This window comes from Mytilus trossulus, chromosome 4 (assembly GCF_036588685.1).
Source record: "Mytilus trossulus isolate FHL-02 chromosome 4, PNRI_Mtr1.1.1.hap1, whole genome shotgun sequence".
In the NCBI taxonomy this organism is placed as follows: Eukaryota; Metazoa; Mollusca; class Bivalvia; order Mytilida; family Mytilidae; genus Mytilus; species Mytilus trossulus.
The window spans coordinates 42,310,822-42,329,974 of NC_086376.1; the positions used below are offsets into that span (position 1 = coordinate 42,310,822).

The 19,153-nt window shown below is 34.2% G+C and overlaps 1 long non-coding RNA gene across 1 annotated transcript; it reads left to right on the top strand.

Annotated features, from left to right (window-relative positions):
- The first annotated feature begins 12,815 nt into the window (after positions 1 to 12,815).
- LOC134713945 (uncharacterized) lies at positions 12,816 to 17,977 on the top strand. The gene is made up of 4 exons (XR_010106440.1): positions 12,816 to 12,943; positions 13,491 to 13,533; positions 17,019 to 17,100; positions 17,815 to 17,977. It is a non-coding gene; the product is annotated as an uncharacterized LOC134713945 (long non-coding RNA).
- The last annotated feature ends 1,176 nt before the right edge of the window (positions 17,978 to 19,153 follow it).

The window sequence follows — 19,153 nt, forward strand, 5'->3', positions numbered from 1 at the left end:
CTTTATACTTTACATGTATATTAACCACCACCAGAGGGTGTGTCATGATGTATGTACAACTTCCTAGGTCAAAGGTCAAGGTCAAAAACTTTGGTTTCAGTTGACAACCCTGTGTTCTTTGGTGAAGATCGTGTCCGCTCCATATCTAGATAACCGTTATGATTTTATACTTAATACTTAACATGATTATTAGCCAACACCCAAGGGTGTGTCATGATGTATGTACAACTTCCTAGGTCAAAGGTCAAGGTCAAAACCTTTGGTTTCAGTTGACAACCCCGTGTCCTGTGGTGAAGATCGTGTCCGCTCCATATCTAGATAACCGTTATGATTTCAAAGTTTATACTTGTCATCCATTTTAACCACCACCAGAGGGCGTGTCATGATGTATGTACAACTTCCTAGGTCAAAGGTCAACGTCAAAAAAACTTTGGTTTCAGTTGACATCCCTGTGTTCTGTTGTGAAGATTGTGTCCGCTCTATATCTTGAGAACCATTATGATTTCAAATATTATACTTGACATCCATTTTAACCAACACCAGAGGGTGTGTCATGATGTATGTACCACTTCCTAGGTCAAAGGTCTGTCTGTCTGTTGGTCTGTCCATCGCTAACAAATTTGATCCACACTATATTTTGAGAGGACAGCTGTTATTATTTCATACTTTATACCTGACAAACATTTTCAACTTAACATATATATTAAATGTGTCATAATGTATGCATCCTAGGTCAAAGGTCAGTCCGTTGGTCTGTCCATCCGTTCGTTGTTCTTAACAAATTGTGTCCGCTTTACCTCTCGAGAACCGTTAATATTTCATACTTTATACTTGGTGGGTCATAATATATTGAAGGCATAATTCTAAAAATATGTGACAAATATCAATTGGGCAGCATCTTTAAACATTGTTCAAACATCAATCCATATATCCAGAAGTCACCTTAGAGTAGTCAACAATGAGTTCACATCATGCAGTCATATCACTATTATATATACTATGAAAGTAAGTTGAGAATATTTATCAGTTTTAACTTAAAATCTTAGATTAAAATCACATGTGAGACTATGTAATAACTTCCAAATAATGCTTCATATCAGATTATCCATACAACTTATGGGCCCAAAGAGATGGCTCCCATCTCAATGAAATCTAGTTGTTTTGAATATTCATATAGTATGCCACTTGACGTCCGTTATCCATAATAATTATTTATTTTACCCTTACTTTACAATGAAGCGTTTTGCGTACATCGAAATTAACACAGAGCACGTGCAATTTTGCAACCAAACACTTATCTTAAAACTCACTGACTCCGTATTATTTATTCATTTTGCAGTTTTGGGCTTTTTGTTCTTTATAGGCTTCTAGCTATAACAAAAATCTGTATGTTGACTCTTAGTGTTTTGAGTTATATGGGTCGTTGGGTTGCTGTCATATTAATGTATACTTTTAAATCTTTTTTCAAAACAAAAGGATTAATTTCGGCATGGGCCTTTTATAGCTGACTACGCAGTATGGGCTTTGCTCATTGTTGAAGGCTGTACGGTGACCTTTAGTTGTTAATGTTTGTGTCATTTTGGTCTTTTTGTGGGTAGTTGTCTCATTGGCAATCATACCACATCTTTTTATGTATATATTCACATCTCTGTACTTCTCCTGTCCGACAGTATATCTTTGCTAAAATTGGGTGCAGCCGTTAAGCTGCTCGGATGTATTAATTTGCAGCCTTGTCTAGGCGAAATAAAAATGCTGTATATCCGATGCATAGTGCAGTGAGAGTTTCACTTATCTATACGTTAAACAAACATCTAAATGAATGGTTGGAAGGATATACGAACTTCGAATTAAATCTCTTAACAACAACGAAGGTTACATGAATCTTCAAATAAGTCACAATGCTGATTTTAACACATATGCTGTGCCTTTTGCAGTTATAGATGAAAAAAAACTTTATTTAACAAAAGAGATCAGTAAAACAATAAATTGAGAATAAACGAAAGGGCTGAAAATCGAGCATGACTGTCGTTGTTTTACTCTTCAATATATGAGTTACTGCATATACACAATGGAGATTGTTTTCTGTTCTACTGCCCTGTACTTAGTTTTGCTGCATACAATGTAACTACTGATGTTGGCTTCTATTTTATTATTGATTATATTCAAGCAAATGAATTGAAAGAAAAAATGCGGAAAGAAATTCTAAAATTTTCGTTTAAAAACAAAATATAAATAAAAACAAAATACCAAAACTGAAAAACTGTTTGAGACAATTATAAGTCACGAACTAATGATTATGCATTACTATATAAAACTGATAAATTGATTGCTCCCGTGATCCAGTGGCAAATATATCACACATATTTACGATGAGGCGAAAGTGGATCTAAAGTAAATCATTGAGACATTATTATGATAAAGAGTTTGCTAGCAGTAATCGAATGTCGTACTAGAATAAAGTTGAATAAGATCAAAATCTTGAGATAAGCTATTACCCCCCCCCCCCCCCCAGTGGCAAATATATCACACATATTTACGACGAGGCGAAAGTGGATCTAAAGTAAATCATTGAGACATTATTATGATAAAGAGTTTGCTAGCAGTAATCGAATGTCGTACTAGAATAAAGTTGAATAAGATCAAAATCTTGAGATAAGCTATTACCCCCCCCCCCCCCCAATTTTGTATTGTGGAATTTGGATAGCTGTTTTTTTTACCCTATCCTATTGTGGATCCGCGGATTTTGTAAGGCCGTTTTTAACTAGTCAAGACCTTCATGAAGACCTACACCGCTTTTTTTTTTGCTAAATTATATAGTTTCTTCATACACCTCAAACACCAATATGTCAGATATTTTCTACTTGTATGTCAGTGTATATATTACAATGTTGCCGATAATTTCAATCAAACGGGAACTAAGTGAGTATGGTCTATAATGATCAAGATAACTGCATTTCTTTTATGATAGATCAATAGGACAAACTTATCTATAAAGATTTGAGGTCTAATTTCTGTTAATATTTTGTATGAGTTTTTGGCCGATTCCCGCCGTGCTCTTTTCTTTGATGAAAGCACCCTCCCTTTCCAGACGCCCATAGCAATTCCAATGGTGATTCCGTTATGACGTCGTTGAAACAACGTTAAATTACGGGAAACAATAGACGACGTTTACGTTTGTTATTACCTCCCCTGAAACTGTTGGATATGCCCTTAAGTGAATCAATCTCTATGAAATCTTTTAAAAGGTTCAATACCACAAAAAGAAGGTTGGGATTGATTTTGGGGAGGATAATGTCCCAAGTGTTTTGGAGAAAGGGGTCCCAAAGGGGCCCAAAAAAGCATTTTTTTCTACTTTCAGGATATCATCTTGAGTATAAGTATTTCAATTGCTCTGAAATTGTACCACAATATTTGATAACACAGATAGAAGGTTTAGATTGATTTTGGGGGTAATGGTCTCATTAGTCTGTTCATTGTGTCTTTTTGCGTCGGGATGTATAAGTACCTGGCCACATCCACTTGTATATTTTGTCTCTCTGATGAGTTAAGCCTTTTTCAACTGATTTTTATAGTTCGTTCTTTATGTTGTACTGTTATACCACTGTCCCAGGTTGGGGGAGGGTTGGGATCCCCCTAACATGTTTAACCCCGCCACATTATTTATGTATGTGCCTGTCCCAAGTCAGGAACCTGTAATTCAGTGGTTGTCATTTGTTTATGTGTTACATATTTATTTTTCGTTCATTTTTTTGTCGAGCCTGCGACTTTTGTCGCAGAAAGCTAGACATAGGGATAGTGATCCGGCGGCTGCGGCGGCGGTGTTAGCTCACTTCTCAAAAGCTTTATATTTTAGAAGGTGGAAGACCTGGATGCTTCATACTTTGTATGTGGATGCCTCATGTTACGAAGTTTCTGTCAGTCACATGTCCAATGTCCTTGACCTCATTTTCATGGTTCAGTGACTACTTGAAAAAAAAGTTAAGATTTTTTGTAATGTTAAATTCTCTCTTATTATAAGTAATAGGATAACTATATTTGGTATGTGCGTATCTTGCAAGGTCCTCCAGTCCCTTCAGACTGTTTTGACTTGACCTCCACCTCATTTCATGGATCAGTGAACAAGGTTAAGTTTTTGTGGTCAAGTCCATATTTCAGATACTATAAGCAATAGGTGAAGTATATTGGATGTATGGAAGGACTGTAAGGTGTACATGTCCAACTGGCAGGTGTCATCTGACCTTGACCTCATTTTCATGGTTCAGTGGTTGTAGTTAAGTTTTTGTGTTTTGGTCTGTTTTCCTTATACTGTATGCAATAGGTCTACTATATTTGGTGTATGGAATGATTGTAAGGTGTTCATGTCTAGCTGACAGGTGTCATATGACCTTGACCTTATATTCATGGTTCAGTGGTCAAAGTTAAGTGTTTGAGTTTTGGTCTTTTTTTCTATTACTATATGCAATATGTCAACTTTATTTGGTGTATGGAAATATTTTATGATCTATATGTCAGTTGCGCAGGTTTTATTTGACCTTGACCTCATTTTCATGGTTCATTGCTTTGTGTTAATTTTTTGTGTTTTAGTCTGTTTTTCTTAAACTACAAGCATAAGGTCAACTATATTTTTTGTATGGAGAATTGTTAGCTGTACATGTCTTCCTGGCATGTTTCATCTGACCTTGACCTCATTTTCATGGTTCAAAGGTCAATGTTTAGTTTTCTTGGTTTGGTAAATTTATGTGACAGTTGTAATAAAGCTTTATACCTAGGACTATCAACATAATATCAATGATTCGTAAAGAAAGCGAGACATTTCAGTGTGTGCACTCTTGTTTTTTTTACCCATAGTTGCTAATGTTTGTGTCATTTGGGTCTTTTGTGGATAGTTGTCTCATTTGCAATCATACCATGTTTTTTTCTTTTTTATATCATCAGTTTAGGAATTTAGGGCAAACAACTAAGGGCCTAAATCACAATTCACAAATAGCAATAAAAGGGGAAACAAGGGGTTTTCTGGACAATTTAGACAATTTAAAAGTTTAAGGGAGGTAAGTCAATTCGATGAAAAGAATACTGTTTTATATATATATATGTTTGATGAACTCCCTTCACTGCTTAAAAATTACATATTAAGAAATGATGATTGTCTTGAGATGGTTAGATGTAGATTTATATTTAGACATGTTAGAAGTTACTATTAATTAGTATTAATTTTAACCATATCTGTACGTCATTTTATATTTTGATATTTTATGATATTTTCTTCAACATGTTATTTTTGCAAACTCTTTTTGAGGGGATTAATATTCAACAGCTGGTTTATTAGACCACATTCATCATGTTCATTTCTGTGTCAGAAACTTATGCTGTGTAAACTGTTTAATCGCAATCCAAATTCAGAGCTGTATCAAGCTTAAATGTTGTGTCCATACAATGTACTTGCCCCAACTGCTCAGGGTTCATCATTAAAAAGTTTCCTGCAACAGATGTTTAACGATCTCAGTGATTATACATGAGGATCTTGCACGGTAAGCTCTATGCTTTAGATCTCACAAACAAGTTTAACCCCGCCGCAATTTTGCACCTGTCTGAAGTCAGGAGCCTCTGGCCTTTGTTCATGTTGTTAGTCTTGTACGATTTTTAAATTTAGTTTCTTGTGTACAATTCAGAGTTAAGTATGACGTCCGTTATCACTGTACTAGTATACATATTTTCAAGGGGCCAGCTGACGGACGCCTATGGTGTGGAAGTTTGTCCCTTCATTGAAGACCCATCGGTGGCCTTTGGCTGTTGTCTGCTCTATGGTCGGGTTGTTGTCGCTTTGACACATTCCCCATTTCCTTTTTCAATTTAATTTAACCTACTTCATGATTATATAAGAATTGAGAAGCACGTGGTTTACTGATGGTCATTCATTTTGGTTCATGTCTTTCACTTCACAACATAGTATTTATTTTTCGTAAATATTTTGTTTGAAATATTATTTGGCTGTTGATTTTCTCTGTTTTAATTTTTTTTTTTGCATTTTTTAAGTCCCAATCTTTAATAGCTTACACATTATGGTTTTTATACCCCTGCTTTAAAAAAGGTATGTTTAACCTCTGTCTGTCCTTCCGTCAGTCAGTCCCATGAATATTTTTCGTCGCATTTTTCTCAGGCCCCCAACCTTGTCATTTAAATAATTTTACTAATTCATACTCTTTATTTTTCTATCAGATGCTGTAGGGAAAGCGTACAGAAGAAGAAAATTGAAAGTTGAGTATAGTTTACTTTACATAAGCCTCTACCCTGTCATTTAAACAATTTTACTAATTCATACTGTTTATTTTTCTTTCAGATGCTGTAGGGAAAGAGTTTAGAAGAAGAAAATTGAAAGTTGAGTATAGTTTACTTTACATAGGCCCCTACCTAACATTTAAACAATTTTTACTAATTCATACACTTTTTCTTTCAGGACGGGACTTCCACAGGCGGACAGAGGGCCTTATACAGAAGAAGCACATGGAGAGATAAGTAGATTTTTCTTTACATAGGCCCATGCACACTCTTTGAAACTTTTTTACTAATTCACACCCTTTTTCTTTCAGGACGGGACTTCCACTGGCGGACAGAGGGCCTTATACAGAAGAAGCACTTGGAGAGATAAGTAGATTTTTCTTTACATAGGCCCATGCACACACTTTGAAACTTTTTTACTAATTCACACCCTTTTTCTTTCAGGACGGGACTTCCACAGACGGACAGAGGGCCTTATTCAGAAGAAGCACATGGAGAGATAAGTAGATTTTTCTTTACAAAGGCCCATGCACACTCTTTGAAACTTTTTTACTAATTCATACTCTTTTTCTTTCAGGACAGGACTTCCACAGGCAGACAGAGGGCCTTATACAGAAGAAGCACATGGAGAGATAAGTAGATTTTTCTTTACATAGGCCCATGCACACTCTTTAAAACTTTTTTACTAATTCATACTCTTTTTCTTTCAGGACGGGACTTCCACAGGCGGACAGAGGGCCTTATACAGAAGAAGCACATGGAGAGATAAGTAGATTTTTCTTTACATAGGCCCATGCACACTCTTTGAAACTTTTTTACTAATTCATACTCTTTTTCTTTCAGGACGGGACTTCCACAGGCGGACAGAGGGCCTTATACAGAAGAAGCACATGGAGAGATAAGTAGATTTTTCTTTACATAGGCCCATGCACACTCTTTGAAACATTTTTACTAATTCATACTCTTTTTCTTTCAGGACGGGACCTCCACAGGCGGACAGAGGGCCTTATACAGAAGAAGCACATGGAGAGATAAGTAGATTTTTCTTTACATAGGCCCATGCACACTCTTTGAAACTTTTTTACTAATTCATTCTCTTTTTCTTTCAGGACGGGACTTCCACAGGCGGACAGAGGGCCTTATACAGAAGAAGCACATGGAGAGATAAGTAGATTTTTCTTTACATAGGCCCATGCACACTCTTTGAAACTTTTTTACTAATTCATACTCTTTTTCTTTCAGGACGGGACTTCCACTGGCGGACAGAGGGCCTTATACAGAAGAAGCACTTGGAGAGATAAGTAGATTTTTCTTTACAAAGGCCCATGCACACTCTTTGAAACTTTTTTACTAATTCATACTCTTTTTCTTTCAGGACAGGACTTCCACAGGCAGACAGAGGGCCTTATACAGAAGAAGCACATGGAGAGATAAGTAGATTTTTCTTTACATAGGCCCAAGCACACACTTTAAAACTTTTTTACTAATTCATACTCTTTTTCTTTCAGGACGGGACTTCCACCGGCGGACAGAGGGCCTTATACAGAAGAAGCACATGGAGAGATAAGTAGATTTTTCTTTACATAGGCCCATGCACACTCTTTGAAACTTTTTTACTAATTCATACTCTTTTTCTTTCAGGACGGGACTTCCACAGGCGGACAGAGGGCCTTATACAGAAGAAGCACATGGAGAGATAAGTAGATTTTTCTTTACATAGGCCCATGCACACTCTTTAAAACTTTTTTACTAATTCATACTCTTTTTCTTTCAGGACGGGACTTCCACAGGCGGACAGAGGGCCTTATACAGAAGAAGCACATGGAGAGATAAGTAGATTTTTCTTTACATAGGCCCATCCACACTCTTTGAAACATTTTTACTAATTCATACTCTTTTTCTTTCAGGACGGGACCTCCACAGGCGGACAGAGGGCCTTATACAGAAGAAGCACATGGAGAGATAAGTAGATTTTTCTTTACATAGGCCCATGCACACTCTTTGAAACTTTTTTACTAATTCATACTCTTTTTCTTTCAGGATGGGACTTCCACAGGCGGACAAAGAGCCTTATACAGAAGAAGCACATGGAGAGATAAGTAGATTTTTCTTTACATAGGCCCATGCACACTCTTTGAAACATTTTTACTAATTCATACTCTTTTTCTTTCAGGACGGGACTTCCACAGGCGGACAGAGGGCCTTATACAGAAGAAGCACATGGAGAGATAAGTAGATTTTTCTTGACATAGGCCCATGCACACTCTTTGAAACTTTTTTACTAATTCATACTCTTTTTCTTTCAGGACGGGACTTCCACTGGCGGACAGAGGGCCTTATACAGAAGAAGCACATGGAGAGATAAGTAGATTTTTCTTTATATAGGCCCATGCACACTCTTTGAAACTTTTTTACTAATTCATACTCTTTTTCTTTCAGGACGGGACTTCCACAGGCGGACAGAGGACCTTATACAGAAGAAGCACTTGGAGAGATAAGTAGATTTTTCTTTACATAGGCCCAAGCACACTCTTTAAAACTTTTTTTACTAATTCATACTCTTTTTATTTCAGGACAGGACTTCCACAGGAAGACAGAGGGCCTTATACAGAAGAAGCACTTGGAGAGATAAGTAGATTTTTCTTTACATAGGCCCAAGCACACTCTCTAAAACTTTTTTACTAATTCATACTCTTTTTATTTCAGGACGGGACTTCCACAGGAAGACAGAGGGCCTTATACAGAAGAAGCACATGGAGAGATAAGTAGATTTTTCTTTACATATTTCAGAATTTATCAAAGATTTTATAGATACATTTGACAAAGCTTCTCTTTATTTTTCTTTCAGACATTATTATATAATTTAGGGTCTGACATTTATGATCTAATTACTGTATTTTGTTAAATTTTGCTGAATCAATTATTAATAAAAATAACTCAATTGGACAAAGAATTAATTTTACAATTTAGTTTGATATATAAAGAAGTTGTAGTTAAAGAAATGTCTCCCCATACTTATTTTTATTCATTCCCTAGGCTAGATCTCTTTAACTTACCTGGTTCAATTACCTGTATAGCAAAAAGGTGAACTTTTGCCATCATTTTGTATACATTATAGAAGTAAGATGTGTTACATTGTACATAATTGCCAGTGACTCAACTGTCCACCAGAGCTCACATGAATTGGAAGTAGGCAATTATAGCTACACAACTATAAAACCTTCAACAATGAGAAAAACTTATATCCAACATGAAAAATACAAAACAATTCAAATAAAGACACCAAAGACATAATTAATAATAAAACAATTTATGAAGAAAATATGACAGATATAAACAATCAACCACTGAACTACAGGCTCTTTATTATCAGTATCTGTTCGTCATATTAATATCTGTAATATTATATCTGTTAACATTTCATTAAAATATCCATTAACTCACACCCCTATTCAAATTGAAACCAAACTTCATAACAATATTTACTAAACTGTTAATTTATCATTGCATCATGTATTACCTTTTATATTAATTCTTGCAGGACATGCAACTTTTATTGGAAAGGAGACAGGAAATGTGCTGTCATTCGATTTAAGAAGCAAGACATGTAAGATTTGTGAGTTCCATCAAAACAGAAAAGAGACAGTTCCAGGGCATGAGTGTCATTTGAATTGGCATGGGTCTACTAAATCCATGGAGGCAGATATGGCAGTGTCCATGGTCCACAGATTAAAAGATGATGTATGTGAAATGAATGGTATGCTTCATATTCAATAAAAGAATTTTGAAATACAATTTCATTAAATGAGTTCCCAAAAATGAATTGAAAATATTATATAAAGGGAAATAACTCTTATTTCAAATTGCTTTCAAATTAGAAAGGTGATTATTTTGTGATTTTTTACAGGAAACTTTGATTTTGTTCTTATGTACAAATTATAATTTGTACAAAAATATTGTACAAATTATAATTTGTATTTTGACTTTGTACAAATTGTAATTTGTACAAAAAGTGCTTGTACAAATTACAATTTGTACAAAATTGGACAAAAATTCACTTATAACTTGTACAATAATTTATCATATGGATTTTGGAGAAACAGCATTGCTATCAAATGACAACACATTACACCTAGGTTTAAAAATTCAAAAGTCAGTACTTTATCATTTGTTTGAGCAGGTGATCTAGTGATTTATGGAATCTGATATTGCAAACCATCTTTTCACTCTCAATTCGATGACGACCTGTTTTCCCCTTTAGCTGCTTCACATATATAGAGCAAACGTTGAAGCTCAGGAACCGTTGCTGTGAATGAACATGTGTATTTGTTTATTGAAAAAATAATATTTTATGAAAATAAACCATTGCAAAGAGCGTACACCGGCTGGAACCCCTGGCTTCAAATAATAGACTGATTTTATAAGTTAACTTTCACGTAATGATTTAAAATAACTACCCAATCCATGCACCTCAGATTAAGATTTTCTGCTCTTTTTTAAAATTGTTTTTTTTAATATTATACGTTTATGAAGGATTTAAAATATCAACTTTATGTGCTTGTCTCGATTTTGCTGATGTACTATGAACTTACTTACTATTAGTATTATATATGTAGTTTTGAATAAAAAAAACACCTCAAAATAACGATAAGTACTACTCAAGCACTACTTTCAAATGATATTTTTTTTAAGAAAAAGTAGTAGGTATTAACAATTTTAAAAAAATCCTTTTTGTTTACTTTTTTTTCTCTCAAAAATTTCGAAGATCTAACTGCCTTTTGTATTTGTGTAAAAACGGTGTATTTTGTTAATAAGGTTTGGTGTGTAGTCAGTTAACTTCAATTCTATTGTGTGAATCAGTGCAATTTTTCACCAAAATTCATATTTGAAACTGTTGTAAGTTATAAGTGAATTTTGGTCAAATTTTGTACAAATTACAATTTGAACAAGCACGTTTTGTACAAATTATAATTTGTACAAAGTCAAAATACAAATTATAATTTGTACAAAATGATAACTTGTACACAACATATACACTTTTATAACATAAAATCAAGTTGTTAATGCTATAACATGACCAATGTCATGTACAAATCCAGTTTATATTTATTTAAGTTGCTTTATTTACATTAGCTACATGTAATTAAATAGGGCAGAATATAACAGCTATCACTATTTTCCAAATAAAGAAATATGCTTTTCATTGTATATCTTGACCGCTCTTGTGTTGGCTTTTTGTAGGTTTATAATTATTATTCAATCTTTATTTCAGTCATACATGCTGATAATGATGCAGCAACATCTGAGCCAGACTTGGAAGTTGAGTTGGGAAACATACAGAAAAAAGATGACCAGAACCATGTGAAGAAGGGGTTATCAACAAGCCTGTGTAATATTTCAAAGAGGTATTTTTACAAATTAATTTTAGTGTTACAAGTATGTCCATGACAAGGCTTAATCCCATTCTTTAATTAATTAAAGCATACTTATAGATCTTATTATATTGATCTGTGAAGACTACTAACTCTAAAAAAAAACATTTCAATGAAATTTCAATTTTGTGTTGTTCAGACATATAAAGGTCTTTGTGTTGATTGAATTCACAAACATTACATGTACATTGAAAACTGAAAGAACTATTAGTATATATGTATACATGTATGAGTAATCTTCATGGCCTAAATTATGGAACATAACCAAATAGTTTTTAGTGAGGCTATATAAAGTTTAGAACAGAAAGGTCAACATTGAAAAAATAGAAACTAGGACCTTTTTTTTATAATTGAAAGGCAGATATATTAAGGTGTTTTATGTAAGGGATGTGACAATGAAGATGACACTAAGATTGGACTGCAAAGAACTGTACCACATATTTTTGGATCACATGAAAATTGTAAAGATGCTGACTTATGTAGCTATCATCAAGATCCAGAAAAATTTATGAAGATCTTTTATACTGGTACTGACAACATATTATTTTCTGTATTGTCTTATTTCTTAAAGAAATAACAGATATAAGAAGATGTGGTATGAGTGCTAATGACACACCTCTTCCATCCAAGTCACATTTTGTAAAAAGAAACCAATTATACATATATATCAATCCTAAAATCCAAAAAAATAATTCTTTTATACAATGTATGCAGAATCTAACCGTGTATTAAGTTTTTGGAATTATGGCAGGGTTTTTAAATTGGTCAACATTGAGGTCCAATGGGTAAAAAATTAAACTTTATTTGATTTTAAAAAAAAAGAAATATCTGGGGGTCTTTTATATGCTGAACATAACCATGTATTTAGATTTTTGATTTTAGGTCAGACCTCTGTGGTCGTATCAAGCTGCACCTTTTTTTTTCCTAAGAACTCCCCTTTTTTCTTAACACCTCCTGCCCCTTTTTTTATAATTTTATAATAAAACTAAAGTTTCAGGCTAAGAATTTTGTGAAAATTAAAATTCAATAAACTTTATTTTCATTTCATTCATTTCCATTTCAGGTATAAAAGTTTACCAAATGGGAAACCACTCAAGTCTAAAGGATTAAAGGTTGAATTGAATAATTTAGTGCAAAGAAATGATTGGTAGGAGTAAATCTTTAAATGATCTTGGATCTACACAGTCAAATGGCAGCTTTAACCAGCTTGTATCTGTAAAAGCACCCAAATCAAGGTAATTTATATGTGGTATTTGCATGTCAGTCCACATTCTATAGCAACAATGAATATAAGTATAAAAAATATGTTGTATGATTACCAATAAGACAACTCTCTACAAGAGACCAAATGACACAGAAATTAACAGCTACGGGTCACAGTAAGGCCTTTAACAATGAGCAATTCTCATATGACATATTGGTAGTTAATTAGCTATAAAAGGCCCCAATTCACAAATTTATGTTTAGATATAAGAATATGTGGTAATAGTGCCGATGAGACGCACCTCTTCCATCCAAGTCACAATTTGTAAAAAGAAACAAATTATAGATATGTCAAAGTACAACATTCAACACAATGTAAACAAGAAAACTAAAGGCCAAAGTAATGTAAAAAATAAACAAATGAAAAACTAATATGTAACATTGCAATAATTGACAGCTAGTTCAAAGCCAATAACAAAAAAAAACCTGCATGCATATAAAACTTAATTTTCTTGTCAGGCAGGTTGCAGTTTATTAGTTTTCAATGAAAAGATAAATGTTGAAATTGTTTGTTTTTAGGAACCAAGCAACAGTTTGCACTGGTTGGATCAGTTATAATTAAGTGAGTATTGCTCTAAATTATAACAATCATTGGTTTTCACTACTTTAAAACATTTTTTTTATATGTTTCACTGTTGTAGTTAAAGCATCCATATCTTGATTGTATCTGTAAATACTTTCTTCTTTTTCTTTAGTGAATCTTTTAAAACAATTTAATTTTTTCGGGATTCATATTATAGAAAAATCAAAATTGACCTTCAGATATCATCCAAGTCACCTTTGCCCTTCATTGTGCTTTATTGTTAGCATACATGTCTGGAGCTGGCATGTCAGCTAACTGCTGGTAGTCTGTTGTAATTTATGTATTATTGTTGTTTGGTTTATTTTCTTTTGTTACATCTTCTGACGTCAGACTCGAACTTCCCTTGAACTGAATTTTAATGTGATGTTATGCATTTACTTTTCTACAATGGCTAGAGGTAGAAACAGTAGAAACAGTGCTTTACAAGATAGTCAGTCTCAGTACAGTAGAAACTGTGCCTTACAAGATAGTCATTCTCAGTACAGTAGAAACAGTGCCTTACAAGATAGTCAGTCTCAGTACAGTAGAAACAGTGCCTTACATGTCAAGATAGTCAGTCTCAGTACAGTAGAAACAGTGCCTTACATGTCAAGATAGTCAGTCTCGGTACAGTAGAAACTGTGCATTACAAGATAGTCAGTCTCAGTACAGTAGAAACTGTGCCTTACAAGAAAGTCAGTCTCAGTACAGTAGAAACAGTGCCTTACATGTCAAGATAGTCAGTCTCAGTACAGTAGAAACAGTGCCTTACATGTCAAGATAGTAAGTCTCAGTACAGTAGAAACTGTGCATTACAAGATAGTCAGTCTTAGTACAGCAGAAACTGTGCATTACAAGATAGCCAGTCTCCGTGCAGTAGAAACAGTGCCTTACAAGATAGTCAGTCTCAGTACAGAAGAAACAGTGCCTTACAAGATAGTCAGTCTCAGTACAGAAGAAACAGTGCCTTACAAGATAGTCAGTCTCAGTACAGTAGAAACAGTGCCTTACAAGATAGTCAGTCTCAGTACAGTAGAAACTGTGCATTACAAGATAGCCAGTCTCCGTGCAGTAGAAACAGTGCCTTACAAGATAGTCAGTCTCAGTACAGAAGAAACAGTGCCTTACAAGATAGTCAGTCTCAGTACAGTAGAAACTGTGCATTACAAGATAGCCAGTCTCCGTGCAGTAGAAACAGTGCATTACAAGATAGTCAGTCTCAGTACAGTAGAAACAGTGCCTTACAAGATAGTCAGTCTCAGTACAGTAGAATCTGTGCATTACAAGATAGCCAGTCTCCGTGCAGTAGAAACAGTGCCTTACAAGATAGTCAGTCTCAGTACAGAAGAAACAGTGCCTTACAAGATAGTCAGTCTCAGTACAGTAGAAACTGTGCATTACAAGATAGCCAGTCTCCGTGCAGTAGAAACAGTGCCTTACAAGATAGTCAGTCTCAGTACAGTAGAAACAGTGCCTTACAAGATAGTCAGTCTCAGTACAGTAGAAACAGTGCCTTACAAGATAGTCAGTCTCAGTACAGTAGAAACAGTGCCTTACATGTCAAGATAGTCAGTCTCAGTACAGTAGAAACAGTGCCTTACATGTCAAGATAGTCAGTCTCAGTACATTAGAAACTGTGCATTACAAGATAGTCAGTCTCAGTACAGTAGAAACTGTGCCTTACAAGATAGTCAGTCTCAGTACAGTAGAAACAGTGCCTTACATGTCAAGATAGTCAGTCTCAGTACAGTAGAAACAGTGCCTTACATGTCAAGATAGTAAGTCTCAGTACAGTAGAAACTGTGCATTACAAGATAGTCAGTCTCAGTACAGTAGAAACTGTGCATTACAAGATAGTCAGTCTCAGTACAGTAGAAACTGTGCATTACAAGATAGTCAGTCTCAGTACAGTAGAAACAGTGCCTTACAAGATAGTCAGTCTCAGTACAGTAGAAACTGCATTACCAGATAGTCAGTCTCAGTACAGTAGAAACAGTGCCTTACAAGATAGTCAGTCTCAGTACAGTAGAAACTGTGCCTTACAATATAGTCAGTCTCAGTACAGTAGAAACTGTGTCTTACAAGATAGTCAGTCTCAGTACAGTAGAAACTGTGCCTTACAAGATAGTCAGTCTCAGTACAGTAGAAACAGTGCCTTACAAGATAGTCAGTCTCAGTGCAATAGAAACTGTGCATTACAACATAGTCAGTCTCAGTACAGTAGAAACAGTGCCTTACAAGATAGTCAGTCTCAGTACAGTAGAAACAGTGCCTTACAAGTCAAGATAGTCAGTCTCAGTGCAGTAGAAACAGTGCCTTACAAGATAGTCATTCTCAGTAAAGTAGAAACAGTGCCTTACAAGATAGTCAGTCTCAGTGCAGTAGAAACAGTGCCTTACAAGATAGTCAGTCTCAGTACAGTAGAAACAGTGCCTTACCAGATAGTCAGTCTCAGTACAGTAGAAGCAGTGCCTTACAAGATAGTCAGTCTCAGTACAGTAGAAACAGTGCCTTACATGTCAAGATAGTCAGTCTCCGTGCAGTAGAAACAGTGCCTTACAAGATAGTCAGTCTCAGTACAGTAGAAACAGTGCCTTACAAGATAGTCAGTCTCAGTGCAGTAGAAACAGTGCCTTACAAGATAGTCAGTCTCAGTACAGTAGAAACTGTGCCTTACAAGATAGTCAGGCTCAGTGCAGTAGAAACTGTGCCTTACAAGATAGTCAGTCTCAGTACAGAATAAACTGTGCTTTACAAGATAGTCAGTCTCAGTACAGTAGAAACTGTGCCTTACAAGATAGTCAGTCTCAGTACAGTAGAAACTGTGCCTTACAAGATAGTCAGTCTCAGTACAGTAGAAACAGTGCCTTACAAGATAGTCAGTCTCAGTACAGTAGAAACTGTGCCTTACAAGATAGTCAGTCTCAGTACAGTAGAAACTGTGCCTTACAAGATAGTCAGTCTCAGTACAGTAGAAACTGTGCATTAGAAGATAGTCAGTGTCAGTACAGTAGAAACAGTGCCTTACAAGATAGTCAGTCATTGTTATTATTATATCCTGATTGGTTCTTAAAATATATAATAGAAATACTTGTAAACTGTAAATATAAAAAAAGAAGATGTGGTATGATTGCCAATGAGACAACTACCCACAAAAGACCAAAATGACACAAACATTAACAACTATAGGTCACTGTACAGCCTTCAACAATGAGCAAAGCTTGTGTTCGAAAATATTTTTGAAACACAATATTGCTTTATGTATAATATTTAATTATCCTATATTTTTCTTTAAGATTTATATAAAATATCATTCATACAATAAAACTATGAAACAAGTTTATTTCTACAAGCTTTGATATATGGGAGATAACTCAATTTATGTGATAATTGTTGATTGATCAAAGTTTTGAAATGTTGTGTTTTCATGTTATATGATTTACTTATTTCTAGAATACATTAATATCATTTAAAAAAAATTACAGCAATTTGCATCTTATATACCGGTATAGGATTCACATTTGCATGGTTGCAGTTCCTGTACAGGTTAATTACTTGATCACTGAAGTAAGTTGCTTTTGCATTAGTTCAATTTACACATTGGTATATTTCTTTCAGATTACAATTGAGGATGAAGATATCTTTTATATAAGGCCATCTGATATAATCAATTTGCAGCTATCAAAAGTTAAAATTGCTGAACAAATGCAATAATATATTTTTATCTGTCCGTCAAAACCTCCATATGTCTTGTAAGGGCATAAAGGGAAATAAGAATAGTCCAAAATATTTTAATGGAGATAATTGAACTATTCTAAGTTTAATATTGCAATATGTGTCAACACTGGGCTTGTAAACACAACTCCTCATAAATTGCATGATCGTTATTGATGAAACATTACTTATAATGTTGCAATAAGCAATTGAGAATGTGCACAATGGAACATAATTGTGGTTTTAAAATATTTCAAGGGAGATAATTGAATTAACTTAATCTTTATTGCAATATGTTGCAACAGGTCTTAATGTAAGATCATTATGTGACAACCCTCTTTAATGGCTTGAATGAAATTGATCAACTTTTTACAGTTGCAGGACACAATCATGGAATAATTATTATTAACTGTTTAAGTTCCTTTATAACTTTCAAAAGCAATGAATTTGTGTTCTCTGACAAATTCTTATAATTTTGTTTGCCGTGTAGCAGTGATCCTTCCCTCCCCCTCACCCACCACACAATTTTTAAAAATCATATCTTTTGCTTTAACATTTCTGATACAGGTATCCAAAAGAATCAAATTTCATATCACACCAGAACAAAGGGATAAAGTGGGGAAAAGACATCGAGTCTCTTATGGCCAAGAACTCAAAAGAACAAAGATTATATGTTGGTGACTGTGCCCAATGGAGTTAATGGTGAAAGTTGGAAAGTTGATGATTTTTTTTTAAAGTTGGTTTATTTTTTATACATTACTTTTATTCTCAAAAGTTGTAATAACCAGCATGCGTTGCAATATTTTGTATTTCCTCAGTAATGGTAAGAGTATGAAAAGGATTGAAAAACATATTACAAATATAAATAATGTGAAGCAACTTATATAAGATTCATGATATTGCTCATTATATTCTAGAACACTTTAATAATCTTTAACATATAATGGCCAAATAAAATCTATCAAAGAATCTATAACCAGAACTACGAAGATTTTGTAGTCTTGGTTTACGTAAACATGCATTTTATTATACATGTACCCTAAATATATAGGAGAGATACATATTGATGTGTAAGTTTGTTCATCTGTACATTTGTCTGTTCGTCGGTAAAAAACATGGTTTTATGCTACATAGCTAAAAATAAAAATGTGAGAAAAAAATCTAGCTATTCTATAAAATTCCACATACATGTAGTATTAACAATTTTTAATAACACAGAGTTCAGATTTTGACTTTATATTTTAATAGTGAAGGGAAAGTAATGTATGATTCCTATTTGAAAAAAGATGTTATTGTTACTTCACAGCTGGGTAAAGGGTTGATGGACAATACAATGGCAGCATAGTTTTGTCACAGTTACTAGGCGCTGCAGCTAAAGAAAATTGCAGATTTTGTAAGGTGAGAAATATTTTACAATTATCATAATAAATATATAACAACACTGTCAATGCTTTAGACATTACCTAATGATGTTTGTGTACTACAACTAAACACATTGATGGCTATTCAAATTTTTTAACACATTAGCTCTTTTCAGACTTTTTTTCATCTCAAATGAACCCTTAATGGTGGAAAATTTGGCCCTGATGAAATCAACATTGCACAAACATTACTTTCTTACTACATGTATAATCAGGAAACAACACCACATTTACATGTAGTTGCAGTTAGAAGTATGCCAAAAAAATATTGTGTATTTTTATGTCCCCACTTTAGTGCAGAGGGCATTACGTTTTATTATTATATCTTACATATATTTTAAACAATTCTATTAGTTGAAACATTTTTACATGACATGGAATAATTCAGTTGTTTTTCATTCAATTGCAAGGAAGGACAAATAACCCTAAAAATTTCCACCAGCGGTTAATAACCTATTATTCACCGGCAAATAACATTTTGAGTT